This window comes from Oryza sativa, chromosome 9 (assembly GCF_034140825.1).
Source record: "Oryza sativa Japonica Group chromosome 9, ASM3414082v1".
NCBI lineage: Eukaryota > Viridiplantae > Streptophyta > Magnoliopsida > Poales > Poaceae > Oryza > Oryza sativa.
In genome coordinates this window covers 12,399,436-12,414,009 of record NC_089043.1, presented here as the reverse complement: position 1 = coordinate 12,414,009, position 14,574 = coordinate 12,399,436, and the positions used below count along the sequence as shown (strand labels likewise).

Below are 14,574 nucleotides of genomic sequence, written 5' to 3'. Positions count from 1 at the left end.
CAGTGAGCATAACAGTAAAAGACCTAAATCCTCATCATCAAACTGTACCTCCATCGACACTAGGTTAGCAACGATCTCCTTGAAGACCGATATGTGGTTCAACATAGAATCACTCTCCTGCAACTTGTGCGAGAACAACTTCATCTTGATGTGCATCTTACTGGTTAGATCTTTAGACATGCAGATCGATTCCAGTTTGAGCCAAAGTTCTGCAGCAGTCTTTTCCTGCAACACTTCTTGCAAAATATCATTAGATATATGAAGTTGGATCAGCGACAGAGCCTTACGATCTTTCCGCTTCTCCTCAGCGGTCCACTTAGTCGTTTTCTTCTTCCCGAAGCTTTCCAGCGCCTCATCAAGATCCGAAGTTTGCGCCAGAACAGCCCGCATCTTGACTTGCCACAGCGAGAATCTCGTCTTGTAGTCTAGCAGCGGTAGATCATACTTCATCGATGCCATCGCGAAACCCTAATGTGAGAACACGCTCTGATACCACTTGTTAGGAAACGATAGGCGAACAAACGATAAAGAACAATAGATCAATCACAGAAGACACGATATTTAACGTGGAAAACCCTCCCAAAACAGGAGAGAAAAAACCACGGGCGCCAGCCAGCAAAATATCTTCACTATATCCGCTACGCTCCGGCCCAAGCCTACCGGCGACGGGCCTCCGCTCCACTATGGCAGAAGCTGGCCTTTATTAAGTGCAAATGAATTTGGATCACAACTCAACACAAACTTGTAGATTGGATTCATTGATGTGTGATCCTGGCGGCGGGACGTGCGACGTGGAGGGTCGACGTATGTCATAGTGAAGAACTCTAAATCTTTGATTTGTGCTTGACGAAGATTGATGTAACACCTCTTGATTTATGAAGATGGCAGTAGAACTTGGTGTTATAGTTGTTGCAGAAGCTTCACTTGGAGGAAAGTAGATGTTGTTGTCCAACTCATCGAATCTGAGTTGATTGGTTGATAACTCCAAACTCCCAAACATGTAGATTAAATATTGAACTTGATACTTTAAGAAACTTGGAGTAGATTATGGCAGCGTCCAGAAACCAAAATTGCCAGTGAAATAATTGGAGCTGCTGAAGCAAAATGTCTGCTCTGAAGCAAAGATAAAGATAATGACTCCTGGAGTTGACTCGTTGGCTGATTAATTGATTTCTTCAGCTTGACATAAAATTTGTCAAATTTTGAGCCTTGTATTTGCGTAGCCCCCGACTCTTTGATTAGTTGGGAAACAACTGAACATAGAGTCGAGGACTGTAGCTTCTTGTCGTCGAGTAGCCATTGCTTTAGTGAAGATATGTGTTGAAGATGTCCGAGTAGAAATATTGAAGATTGGAACATCAATTGTTGTAGTAAAATAACACAGCATCATATTTCGTGACACATGCCGAGATGTCAAGGCTCTTGTACACGTCGTGGTTGGTGAAGTGGCAAATCATGCGAAGTAGAGGCTATAGCGTTTGCCGGTACCGAAAATAATGAAGATGAAGTAGCTCCACCATGGTGACAAAGTTGCACAGCCGTGATGAAGTGAACACGAGTCGGCGGCAACAGAAGCAAACCGGTAGCGAAGACGCGTACCCGTGGAGGCGAACAAACCAGTCGGCGTCAGACAAGGCGACCAGCAATAAAAACGATGACGTCCATCAGTAGTGGTAGCGGCATAAACCAGCCGTAGAGGCGAGGACACGAGTCAACAGCAGATGAGATGACCGGCGGTGAAGACGATAAGGCCAATAACCAGTGGCAGAATCATGCAGCCATGGAAGTGAATAAACCAGTCGGCAGCAGACGTAGACAGCTTGCGATGAAGATGATGACGCCTATTAGCGGTGACGGCGACGTAGCCAGCCGTGAAGAAGATAGCATTAGTTGGCGTCATATGAGGCGGCCGGTCGGTGAAGACGTAGACGCCCAACAACGGTGGCATAATAGGCCAGCCGTGCAGGTGGAAACACCAGTCGACGGCAGATGAGGCGGCCGGTCGGTGAAGACGTAGACGCCCAACAACGGCGGCATAATAGGCTAGCCGTGCAGGCGGAAACACCAGTCGGCAGCGGACGAGGTAGCCGGTCGGTGAAGACGTAGACTCCAACCAACCGTATAGGCGAAAACACCAGTCGGCGACGGACGAGACGACCGGTCGGTGATGTTCTGACTGATCCATTCCTGGAGCGTAAGAGATAAGCTTAAAGCCATGAATCCCTTTTATGCATATCTGGATCTGGATCCTGCAGAATAAACATATAGGATGAGTAGTATCTGATGTAAACATAATACTCGAGGAAAATTCAAGCATTTTAAAATGTTTATGAATATTTATTTCTTCTCTTGTCAATTTTGATTTCCCCAAGCAGATGACTCCTTACGTTTAAACACTCTGTCCGACTAGTCATAGCCCCCAAGCATTGGGAGTCGGCCTAGGCACTTCCCAAACATGCATATAAGTGACATGAGTTCGTCATTAATGGAATAAAGTTTCACGAATCAGAATTTACTACTCGGGTACTTTTGCAATTGTTAAGGGCAGAAAATAAATTATCTTATCTCTATGCTTTTAATTTATACCGAATAATACTTAGCACCTTGCGTTACTCGGTCCATCCAACGAGCCCCCGAGTGCTAGGAATCGGCCCAAAGGCAACTATCCATGGACAAACCAAACGGAAAGCATAGGAAGATGGAACTCCATAACTCGATAGGCACTATTGTACTCAGATTATGTCGCAAGCAATCAAGATAAATATTATGAAAATTGTTTAAAAAATATGATATAACATCCGTAGTCCCCGACTCACTAGTCAACGGCGAACCAGTTGATGTAGTGAGGCAGAGGAAAAGGAAAATATCATATAAAGAAAATTAATGATGACTTAGCTTTGTAATATTCCCCTTGGTGATGGCAGAGGTGGCCAATGTGGGAACAAAGTCGTCCATCAATAACAATGAACACACCAGTCGGCGGCAACGAAGGCGGTCAACGGTGAAGTCGTAGACGCCCACCAACGGCGGCATAATAGGCCAGCCGTGTAGGCGGAAACACCAGTTGGCAGCGGCGAAGGCCAACTGGTTGGTGAAGACGTAGACGCCTAACAACGGTGGTGTGACCAACCAACCGTGTGGGCGGAAACACCAGTCGGCGGCAGATGAGGCGGCCGGTCGGTGAAGACGTAGACGCCCAACAATGGTGGTGTGACCAACTAACCGTATAGGCGGAAATACCAGTCGGCGGCAGATGAGGCGGCCGGCCGGTCGGTGAAGACGTAGATGCCCAACAACGGTGGTGTGACCGACCAACCGTGTAGGCGGAAACACCAGTCGGCGGCAGATGAGGCGGCCGGTCGGTGAAGACGTAAACGCCCAACAACGGTGGTGTGACCAATCAACCGTGTAGGCGGAAACACCAGTCGGCTGCAGACGAGGCGGCAGTTCGGTGAAGATGCGAACGCCCAGCAGCGGCGACAGAGGCAATTGGTGTGGGTACATGCAAAATAAATCAATTAACAGATTAATCTGTTTAGTACCACACAAAAAAATATGGGTATAGAAAATCTTGTGTGTGTATGTTAGCATATATCCGTGCATATATGCAGCTCGCATATATTGATTGGCCAATTAATCTCCTGTAGCACGAACGCTAGATGCATCCACACATCACCCGACCAATGCATGCTCGTGCAATCCATCTGGTCAGGAAGCTTGTCCTTTTATGAATCAGACTCAACCGGTCATTAGACATGCAAAAAGACATATCACAAATTAACTTGTGATTAGTGAAAAATAATAAAATAGATTAACTAATATAATAGCTAAGAGATCTTGATTATCAGGGAAAAAACTCCGCTGTAACTGGCCAGATGATTGGTTGATCGAGATTTCGACACAGCAGCTGACGATGCCGATATCTTGTTGTAGATTGATTTGATCAGCCGGGGAATATTGGCCGACTGGTTTAATCCAGCCATATTTTTTGTGGCGCCGCGCGTGTCGACGAAGTATAAACATAATGCATGTTCTTCCAGGCATGCATGGTGCTCAAAAGGAGCTCTTGCTTTCCTGCTTCCTGGGGATCGATCACGACGATGCGAACAACGCCGCGCGGACTAGACATAAAGCTAAACCGGCGGCAGCAGTTGATCTCGTGACAGTCATGCATCACGTATACAAAAAATACCCAAAGTTTAATCTGTGATTAATCAATCTAATAACAACAAATCAGATTAGAACAAACAAACCGGGGATTTTGGATGACGTGCTGATACACATATTGCATGATTCCATCGCACTTCTTGACAAGCAACTCGGCACACCCCTACCTATCGCGCCAAGAGTCGAAACATGAATTCGGCAATAATAAAAGGGGTAGCGCACGAGACCTAAAAGTGGATGGATGCGGAGACAAGGATTTATACAGGTTCAGGCCCTCTCAATGAGAGGTAATACCCTACTCCTATTTAGGAATTTGAATCCGTCGGGTGTAGTATAGATCTGACGATCTAGTTGTCTCATGCCCCTAGAGGGCCTCCTGCCCACCTTGGATTACAAGATAGAAACCTTAACCAATACGGTATCGGTTTGCTAAATCTATTTTACAATATTATCAAATCAGGACTTTAGGCCGCTCCATAATATAAAAGGAAACGTAATACCTAAGTCATGATCTGTTACATATTCTATAGATATAAGCTATCCTCTATGACTAGTCGGATAACCATGCCGTGTGGATATGGGGTACCCATAATCTCCACAAATACTGTTTAATTTATTTAGCTTGTAACATATTCTGAAAGCAATATAGCCTAAAAAGAGGAACGAGGATTAGATGCTCTCATGATAATCTACTCTTAGGCAAGCCAACCGAGAATGTCATATTTAAAAATTAATCTAGCAAGGAATATTAATTATAGAACCATCCGCTTGTTCACCAAAGGTAAAGATATATATTAGAAAATGACAATATATACTCCATAACTATTTTGATGTAACAAATGCATGTATGCTAAACTCAATCAGTATTTAATAATCCTACTGGGTTTGTGATGTACCGATATAAGAAAATATTTTCAAAAAGGAATCAACAACTTACATATATATATTCCCTGGCCGATAGATAATCAGGTATACTCACCTTCTTTGTTAGTTCCAATATTTTGTAGTAAAAGCTTTTTACAAAAAGAAATTATGCTTTGTAACATAACATCAAACTTTCCCAAGCGCTGTTTTAGAATACAGTGTACTGGAGAACTGTTTTCTGAATTTAGAGGGTACCTTAAGGTGAAAAAGAAAATGTAATTAAGCTGTAATATTACAGCTTAATTACAACATTAATGTTGTAAGAAGTACAAATTATATATATTAGTTGATGCTATCTTATCTAAAGAATATAGTTGGGCCATGACTATGGATATGCTGTTTTGAAGTCTTCCCTCAAATCCTGCTCAATCTTTTGAACATAAAAATGACTTGGACCAGGCCAGCACGACCTTGGCACTCTCCAACAGCCAATAATTAACCAATGCATCTATGCTAGTACATGCATGGATTTGGGTGTACTTTTCATATGACATGAACCTTGGTAAACTTTCGGTTTCATTTCCACCTTTTGAAATCCTTCTCATATTGTACAATGTACAGTATTTTGTAATGGTTTCCTTACTTTCATCATTACCCCCGGAAGTTCCACCTCTATGTTAATTAGCTGCTTCTTGGTCCCTTCACCCTAGGAGCATTATTGTCACTTCACAAATATGTGTCAAGATTCATTAACATATATATAAATGTGGGCAATGCTAGAAAGTCTTATAATATATGTCAAGGTTCATTAACATATATATAAATGTGAGCAATGCTAGAAAATCTTATAACCTGAAACGAAGGAAGTACTTCATTAATTATCTAATAAAAACTTCACGCATACTCCCTCCAGTCAAATTTATTTCATGTTGGGAGAACTGAATTTCGTTCTCTCAATGTCAAATATTATTTTCACTTGGTGTAATAATTAACACTACTACAAAAACTGTTATAGGTGCCGGTTGGGAAATCCCTATGGGTGCCGGTTTCCCAATCGGCACCTATTAGTCAGCAACTATTAGGTGTTCTCAAAGGTACTGGTTCAAAGGTGTTGGTTTAGGAACCAGCACCTTTAAGGCTCCAGGAACCAAAAAAAAGCGGCTTGATGCATCGGCTCGATTTGAGCCAATCCATCGAGCAACATCACTTCTTCCCAAAGAACACATACAAGATTTAAAATTAATGAACACATAAACACATAGCATCAACAACATCATTAACACATAGCATCAATAACATCATCATTCATCCATAAACATGACGGCATCAAAAAGAACATCAGAAAAATTAAATCAAAACATGGGTTCTCTACCCTTGCCGCCGACATCCTTCTCCACCACTGCCGCCGTCGCCGCATGGGGAGGGTGCAGCGGCCGCCGCCGCCGCCGAGGTCCGCCGCCTACACTCCCGCCGGATCTGGCGGAGAGGAGGGTGCGAGCGCCACTGCTTCTACTCCCGTCGGGCCGCTGCCGGGAGAGGGGAGAGAGAGAGAGAGAGAGTTGAAGGATAAGGACAGGAGGGCGTTAATATGGATAAGCCGTCCGTAAAAAAAATGGATAAGGCCGGCGCTCGATCGGCTCGCCGGCTCGGCTCAGTTTTGTATAGGTGCCGATTTTTTAAAAAACCAACAACTATAGTATAGGTGCTCTTTTTTTTAAGAACCGGCACCTATAGTTGCTTAAAGGTGTCAGTTTTATATGTTTTTAGTCCGCGGCAGAGGGAAAAGCACTATAAGTGCAGGTTTAGCTGTTCCGAGACCTATAGTGCAGATCTCTATGTGCTTTTCTTAGTAGTGTATGTGGAAGTATGAGATGGAACGCTACCCTCCATGCTAGGGTAGCGGCTGCGTGTTGATTTCTTAGCACTCAAAACGGTGCACATCAATACATATATATGGAATAGATAGGTTCGGCTGATAAGGGCTAACAACCAACTATTATCTTGCTATCTAGATTACCAGCCAATCCTTATCTAAACCAATTTCTGTTACATGAGATAAGGCTAACTCTAACACTCCCCCTCAATCTAAACTTCCTAAGTTAAGATTGCTTCTGAACATCTCGAGCTGTTTAACAGGAAGAGGTTTGGTGAACCCATCAGCCACTTGATCTTCTGAGGAAATATATTCCACTTCAAGTAACTTATTCAGAACACGCTCTCGAACAAAATGATAATCCACTTCAATATGTTTTGTACGAGTATGAAACATTGGATTTGCTGACAAATGTTTAGCTCCAATATTATCACACCAGATTTTTGCTGACCTTGGCGCCTTAACACCAAGTTCTTGTAACAAGGTCTGAATCCACAATACCTCTACTGTTGCATTTGCCAGTGCTTTGTATTCAGCCTCCGTGCTAGACCTGGACACAGTTGCTTGTTTTCTTGCACTCCATGACACAAGGTTAGAGCCAAGATAAACTGCAAAACCTCCAGTAGACCGCCTGTCATCTAGACATCCAGCCCAATCTGCATTTGTAAAAGCACTAACAAACAGAGATGAAGATCTATTAAATTTTAAGCCTAGACTTGATGTATACTTTAGATACCGTAAGATCCTTTTTACTGCAGCCCAGTGAACTGTTGTAGGAGCATGTAGAAACTGACAAACTTTATTCACAGAATAAACTATATCCGGCATGGTCAAAGTCAGGTACTGTAATGCCCCTACTATACTTCTATAATGCGTAGCATCATGAGGACCCAACAAATCTCCCTCATGAACTGACAACTTTTCTGTGGTTGACAAGGGAGTATTCACTGGTTTACAATCACTCATATTTGTTCTTTTCAGCAAGTCTGATATATATTTACCTTGTGACAACATCAAACCATTGTTTATCTTGTTTACCTCAATCCCAAGGAAATAATGAAGTTCTCCAAGATCCTTCAAAGCAAAGTCTTCCTTGAGATCTTGTAACAATGCTGGCACTGCTCTTTGTGTAGAACTAGCAACAATAATATCATCCACATATATCAAGATAAACATGGTTACATTCCCTTTGCTAAAATAAAATAGAGAGGTGTCAGCCTTTGATGGTTTAAACCCCAATTGCTGCAATTTTCCACTTAATCTTGCATACCAGGCTCTAGGGGCCTGTTTTAGACCGTATAGAGCTTTATCCAACTTACAAACGAACTCTGGTTTAGAAGGATTTTCATACCCTGGTGGTTGTCTCATGTACACCTCCTCCTCAAGAACTCCATGTAGAAAGGCATTTTGGACATCCAGTTGTTGTAAGCTCCAACCCCTGGAAATTAAATAGCAATAGATAACACAGTTCTAATAGTAGCGGCTTTAACAACCGGACTAAAGGTGTCCTCATAGTCTATACCATATCTCTGCTTAAAGCCTTTAGCCACTAGTCTAGCTTTATATCTATCTAAACTCCCATCAGCCTTTCTTTTAATTTTATACACCCATTTGCAATCAATAATATTTTTGCCTTTCTGAGGAGGAACAAGGTGCCATGTTTTGTTATCCATTAGAGCCGAATACTCTAAATTCATTGCATCTTTCCAATGCTTATTGCCTAAAGCTTCCTCTAAATTACTTGGTTCACCAGTAGAAGTAAAGCAAGAGTACCTTACTGTACCATCTGTGTAGATTTTTGGCTTGCTAATACCTCCCTGGAGCCTTGTTCTGGGTCTAATTGCTTCTGTTTCTTCAACACCCGATGGATGTGACAACTGAACCTCATCATGACTGCTGCCTGCTGCTGTCCCTGCACCCGTACCTGTTGACGACGTGGGTTGGCGCAGTTCAGATGGCACCATTATGCTGCCAGGAGACGTGTCGCCGCTGGAGAGGGTGACAGCAGCCTCCTCGTCTTGCACCTGCTGCTGTGCTGAGCGCCGGTCTTGTCTGGGCGGTGATCCCGATGCTGATTCTCCCGCCCATTCTGTGGATTCCGACGCATCCTCCTGCTGTGCTATGTCCACACAATCATCTGCACCACAATTTCCATTTTCTCCAGCAGAATCATCAGCAGGGTTAGCGGTATTATGAAAATCAAGCAAATGATCACTCATATATTGTTCTCCCCCATGATCATGCGCTACAAGATCTGATGGAAAAAGGGATATTTCTGCTCTTAGTTGGGCACCTGCATTTGGCTTGAGTTGAGAAAAAGGAAACACTGTTTCATCAAAAATAACATCCCGTGAAACATAGACTCTCCCGGAAGAGATATCAAGGCATTAAAAACCTTTATGCATCGAACTATAGCCAAGGAACACACACTGTTTAGATCGAAATTGGAGTTTGTGATTGTTGTAGGGACGCAAGTGAGGCCAACAGGCGCACCCAAAGGTTCTAAGAGCAGTATAATCGGTCTTTTGATGGAACAAGCGTTCTAGGGGGGTTTCAAAACGAATTACCCTGCTAGGAACACGGTTTATAAGATATGCTGCAACTAGGAAGGCTTCGTCCCAATATTTCAAGAGCATGGATGCATGAGCAAGAAGAGAAAGACCGATTTCTACTATGTGTCTATGCTTTCTTTCAGCTACTCCATTTTGCTGGTGAGTGTGGGGACATGATACATGATGAGATATTCCTATTTTTAAAAAAAAAGGAATTGAGTTTTTCATATTCACCACCCCAATCGGTTTGCATAGTTATAATATTTTACGATTGAATCTTCGTTCAACTAAGGCTTGAAACTCATGGAATATTTCAAACACATCTAATTTGGACTTGAGAAGATAAACCCAAGTGAATTTACTATAATCATCCACAAAGCTTACATAGTATTTCTTCCTACCAACTGAGGTGCATGCTGGCCCCCAAACATCTGAATAAATAATTTCCAAAGGAAAAACAGAAATACTAGTAGAATTATTATAAGGTAACTGATGACTCTTGGCCATCTGACAAGCATCACACACAGACTCATTACTAGCCTTATCAAGACAAGGCAAATTATTTGTGCTAATGACTTTGGAAACTATGGGACTCGAAGGATGCCCTAGACGACTGTGCCACCTTGCAAAGGATGGCACCACACCATAGACCGCCTTTGATGGAGAAGATGGAAGTGGATAAAGGCCATTGCGTCGCCTCCCCTCAAGAAGAGTTGCTCTCGTGGCCTGATCCTTAATCAAAAAATGTTTCCCATGAAGTTCAACAAAGACAGAATTATCTAGGGCAAGTTTTGATGTAGAGACAAGTTTTTTTTAGCTTGTGGAACATGTAACACGTTTTTAAGTAAAAGATTGCACATAGGGGTTTGAACTGTAGAGTGACCAATGTGCTCAATTTTCATACCTGCTCCATTGGCCGTGTGCACTTGATCATTTCCCTTGTACTTGTCGCAGATGGTCAGCTTATCCAGCTTGCCGGTGATGTGATCTGTTGCTCCCGAGTCCATATACCAATTGGAGTCGACTCCATAGGCATAGGACGCAGCAGCGGCGATGTGGCGTTCATCTGGAACATAGGAATCGTCATACCTATGCCAGCAGTCCGCCACTACATGCCCTCGTTTGTAGCACACCTGACACACAGGGCGTGTACCGGTGCGCTGCTGTCCGGGGGGTCATCCTCCTCGCCCGAAGCCAGAGTTGGCGTTGCCACCCCGATTGTCGCGGCCGCGGTTCCCACCATTGCCGCCGCGGTTGCTTGGATAGCTTCCACGTCCGCGCCCTGCTGCATTGGCTATTGCCAGATTGCTTTCGCGCCTCATGTTTAACCTGTTCTCAAAGTTCAACAATTGTGCATAGGTTTCTGACAAAGTGAGAGGTTCAGACTTTGCCGCTAGGGTAGATACCACAGAATGATAATCATCATCTAATCCATTAAGAATAAATGCAATTAGTTCCTCAGCATCAAGTTGCTTTCCTGACGCTGCAAACTCATCACCGAGGGCCTTCATCTTGGCGAAGAACTCGGAGATCGTCGAGGTTCCCTTCTTGGTGCTGGTGAGGGCGAGTAGCAGGTTGAGAGATCTTGCTCTTGTTTTTAAGTTGAACATGTCCTGGATCATCGTCCATCCTTCTGCCGCCGTGGTCGCCAAGGCCACCTGGGACAGGATATCTCTTGACAGTGATGAGAAAAGGAAACCGAGGACCTGTTGGTCCGCAGCAAACCATTCCTCATGCGCTGGGTTGGCGATCTTGACAGTCGCCTTGCCATCTTCTGTCTTCTGCTCGATCTGAGGAGAGGGAGCGACGGTCTTGCTGTTCAGATGTCCCTCGAGACGTGCCCCGCGAATCGCTGTGAGCACTTGTGCACACCAGATTTGGTGATTCTGCTTGGTAAGCTTTTCAGAAACCTGAAAGCCAAATAGGGGATTTGTTGTGGAGGAGGTGGAGGAAGAGCTCGCCATGGTAGATTGGATCTAGGTTCAAGGCTCTGATACCATGTGGAAGTATGAGATGGAACGCTACCCTTCACGCTAGGGTAGCGGCTGCGTGTTGATTTCTTAGCACTCAAAACGGTGCACATCAATACATATATATGGAATAGATAGGTTCGGCTGATAAGGGCTAACAACCAACTATTATCTTGCTACCTAGATTACCAGCCAATCCTTATCTAAACCAATTTCTGTTACATGAGATAAGGCTAACTCTAACAGTGTAAATAGCTTGTTCTATTCACCTATTTACCATCACCAATAACTGCTACACACTAAGTTTGTTGCCGGCTCCACTACTCTTTGGCGTCTTTATTTCATCATACTAGGTGATATTTGTCCACATAAATGTGTTTAATTTAGCTTATCAGATCATATGGATAAATATGTGGATATTTGTCTCCCCATCCTAAATAATTAACCAAGGTAGGCATCACTTAACTAAACTCTACAGCCCCATTCTATTGGGAAGAATATTACCAAGCAAGAGTCGTGGTGGCAGCATCCTCACTTGTGCATGGAACTTATACCTTCCCTTTTACTGAGGCCGACCAATATAATGGAATATCTCTAATAGAACAAATCAATGAATCATTGGTTACAAGAATCATGTGTAGTTTATGCCTCAGATTATACATTGAGATGGCGCAGTAGATACATATATATACACGGTTTCGTGGTCCGATAAACATTGAATGATTTGGCCAAACCTGCAGGTTAAAGAGTGGGGATGGAGACTGAATCTGATACCTTCATTAAAAGTGACACGGACGACCGACCATATATATCTTGGCATTAATTTCAGGTCAAGTAGTACGTCAATGTAAGCGAGATAAGCATAACTTGACTGGTTTGGGTCGTTATAGTGAGAACCTATCCACACCTGGATTAGGAGTCCTAGATTTGTTTTTTCTTTCTTGGGACTTAGGTTGTGTTTAGATCCAAAGTTTGGATCCAAACTTCAGTCCTTTTCCATCACATCAATCTGTCATACACACACAACTTTTCAGTCACATCATCTCCAATTTTAACCAAAATTCAAACTTTGCGCTGAACTAAACATAGCCCTTAATCGAACTAAGCTATATGAGATGGTTAGCTCTCTAATTTTTTATTTGATGTGTGCTAGGATGTAACAAACAATGGCATGGGTGCAACTATAATGAGCGGGACACCCCAAGATCCTTTTGCTGTCGCTTGGAAGCTACTCCCTCTGTAAAAAAAAATTATCTATTAGACTATTACTACCCTTCAAGAATAAAGAGTAGATACTCTCGTAGGTATGGGAGGTACACAAGGTACCTTCCGAGCGCTGTAAAAAGGACTTAAAACAAATACTTAATTATCACGCTAGTCAGATACTTGAGAAGAATGCTTTGAGTCAAGCAGATCTCTCTCCTTTCCAATACATATAACAACTTTTTAACTAAACTTTAATGATGTTTCCAAAATCTATAGTTTCTATATATAAAGTTACATTTCCATAATATTTTGACAAATCTATCTATCATTTTTATAATATTTAACATATACTTATCAATATTTTCACATTAAAGCACGGGTATCATTTTTTTATTTCATGATAAGTAGTGATGAACTCTAATGTTTCATTTATTTTCTATTTACTCCTAGCTTGATTGTCAAAAAAAAAAGAATACTGAAAATTGCTTAATAATTCATGTAGCGAAGCACGGGAAATCACCTAAATGGAAAAGATGTATGGATAAGTTTAGGACAGTGAGATGCATAAAGCCTTCCCAAATAATTCGCTTAGGAGTCAGTACATAAAGATTTAATTTCATTTGTAGAAAGAAGAAACAAAAGAAAGTGAAAATAGAAACTCCACTTTTGGAGGGGAAGTTGGGGGGAGGGCAGAGGTTCATTTCAACAAAGGTGTGGCAAACATTGTTTCAACCCAATCTAGTATCTGAACCAATACCACATCAAAACTTGTTACTAATATACTCCCTCTGTCCCACTAATTAAGACGCAATCAAACACGGCACATTATTTAAAACTAATATTTGACTTTAATTTCTCAAGTACTACGATGTTTGCAGCAACCAAATCACAATATTGTATACTTATATTATGAATTTGTATATACTCATATTGTGATTTTCCACATCCATCTTCCTACTAGTTACATCAGAATGAAATTAATAGAGGGAAAAGGGGAATAGAGACACCATCGGTGTTCTTGGCAAGCGATGACGAGATGTGACCGCTAGTCCCCCACCAAGCTGTCCACTGCCTAGATTTGGTGGTTAGTTTTCCGATCTCCATGCATGTTGGGAGCTTTGACCCTCCCCGCCTCTGCCCAATGCAGATCTGAGGAGAAGAGAACATCTCCGCCAAGCGCCTACCTCCAGCTAAAATACCAATGGCAATGGCAGGTGATGAGCATGGCAATGAGCCTGATGCTTATCAATACTAATTTACTTATTTTGAGACAGAGAATCGAAGTATCTAAGTTATAGTGAAGTGCACGGGCGGTCTCTATATAAACTTACGCGTGTGCGTCATCTAGATGCTTGATCTCTAAAATATATTTTTAGACTTCTGAACTTGGCTTTGGTAACACACGAATCCAAACAGGCTCCAACCTGATTCGTGCGTTGACATGGCAATGCCACGCTGGTGCCTTCGTATTAGTGGGACTCACATGTGAGTCACATATATAGAAAAAAATTAAAACGTAAAAAAAATAAACACCATTTGTCAAGTAGTATCGTCAAGGAAAATATGTTTTTAATTTATTCTTTTCTATGTGACTGATATGTACATAGGCACCACAGACTAGGTCAGTGCGTGGAGTAGGTTAGGGTCCATTTGAAATTTTATAATACCCAAGATAAGTTTGAGACCTTAAAATATAATTTAAGAGTTTCAAGACCTAGATGACACATCAGCACTAGTTGCCCGCCCGTATACTTTATTTTATAAGTTATAACCCGCTATATGTAATCTGTAACTCAACACGCAAACATATCACACCATCATCGTTTCTTTATACTAATATCTATCGTACATTCATCCACATATGACATATTTCGTAACAAACCGCAGAGCATCATCTAGTCCCTGTATATAAACCCAACCCAAGTGTCGACCTTAAGCCAGC

The 14,574-nt window shown here is 42.4% G+C and overlaps 1 non-coding gene across 1 annotated transcript; it reads right to left on the bottom strand.

Annotated features, from left to right (window-relative positions):
• Positions 1-10,789: 10,789 nt before the first annotated feature.
• Positions 10,790-10,928, bottom strand: LOC112936501 (small nucleolar RNA Z247). The gene has a single exon (XR_003238806.1). It is a non-coding gene; the product is annotated as a small nucleolar RNA Z247 (small nucleolar RNA).
• Positions 10,929-14,574: the final 3,646 nt, after the last annotated feature.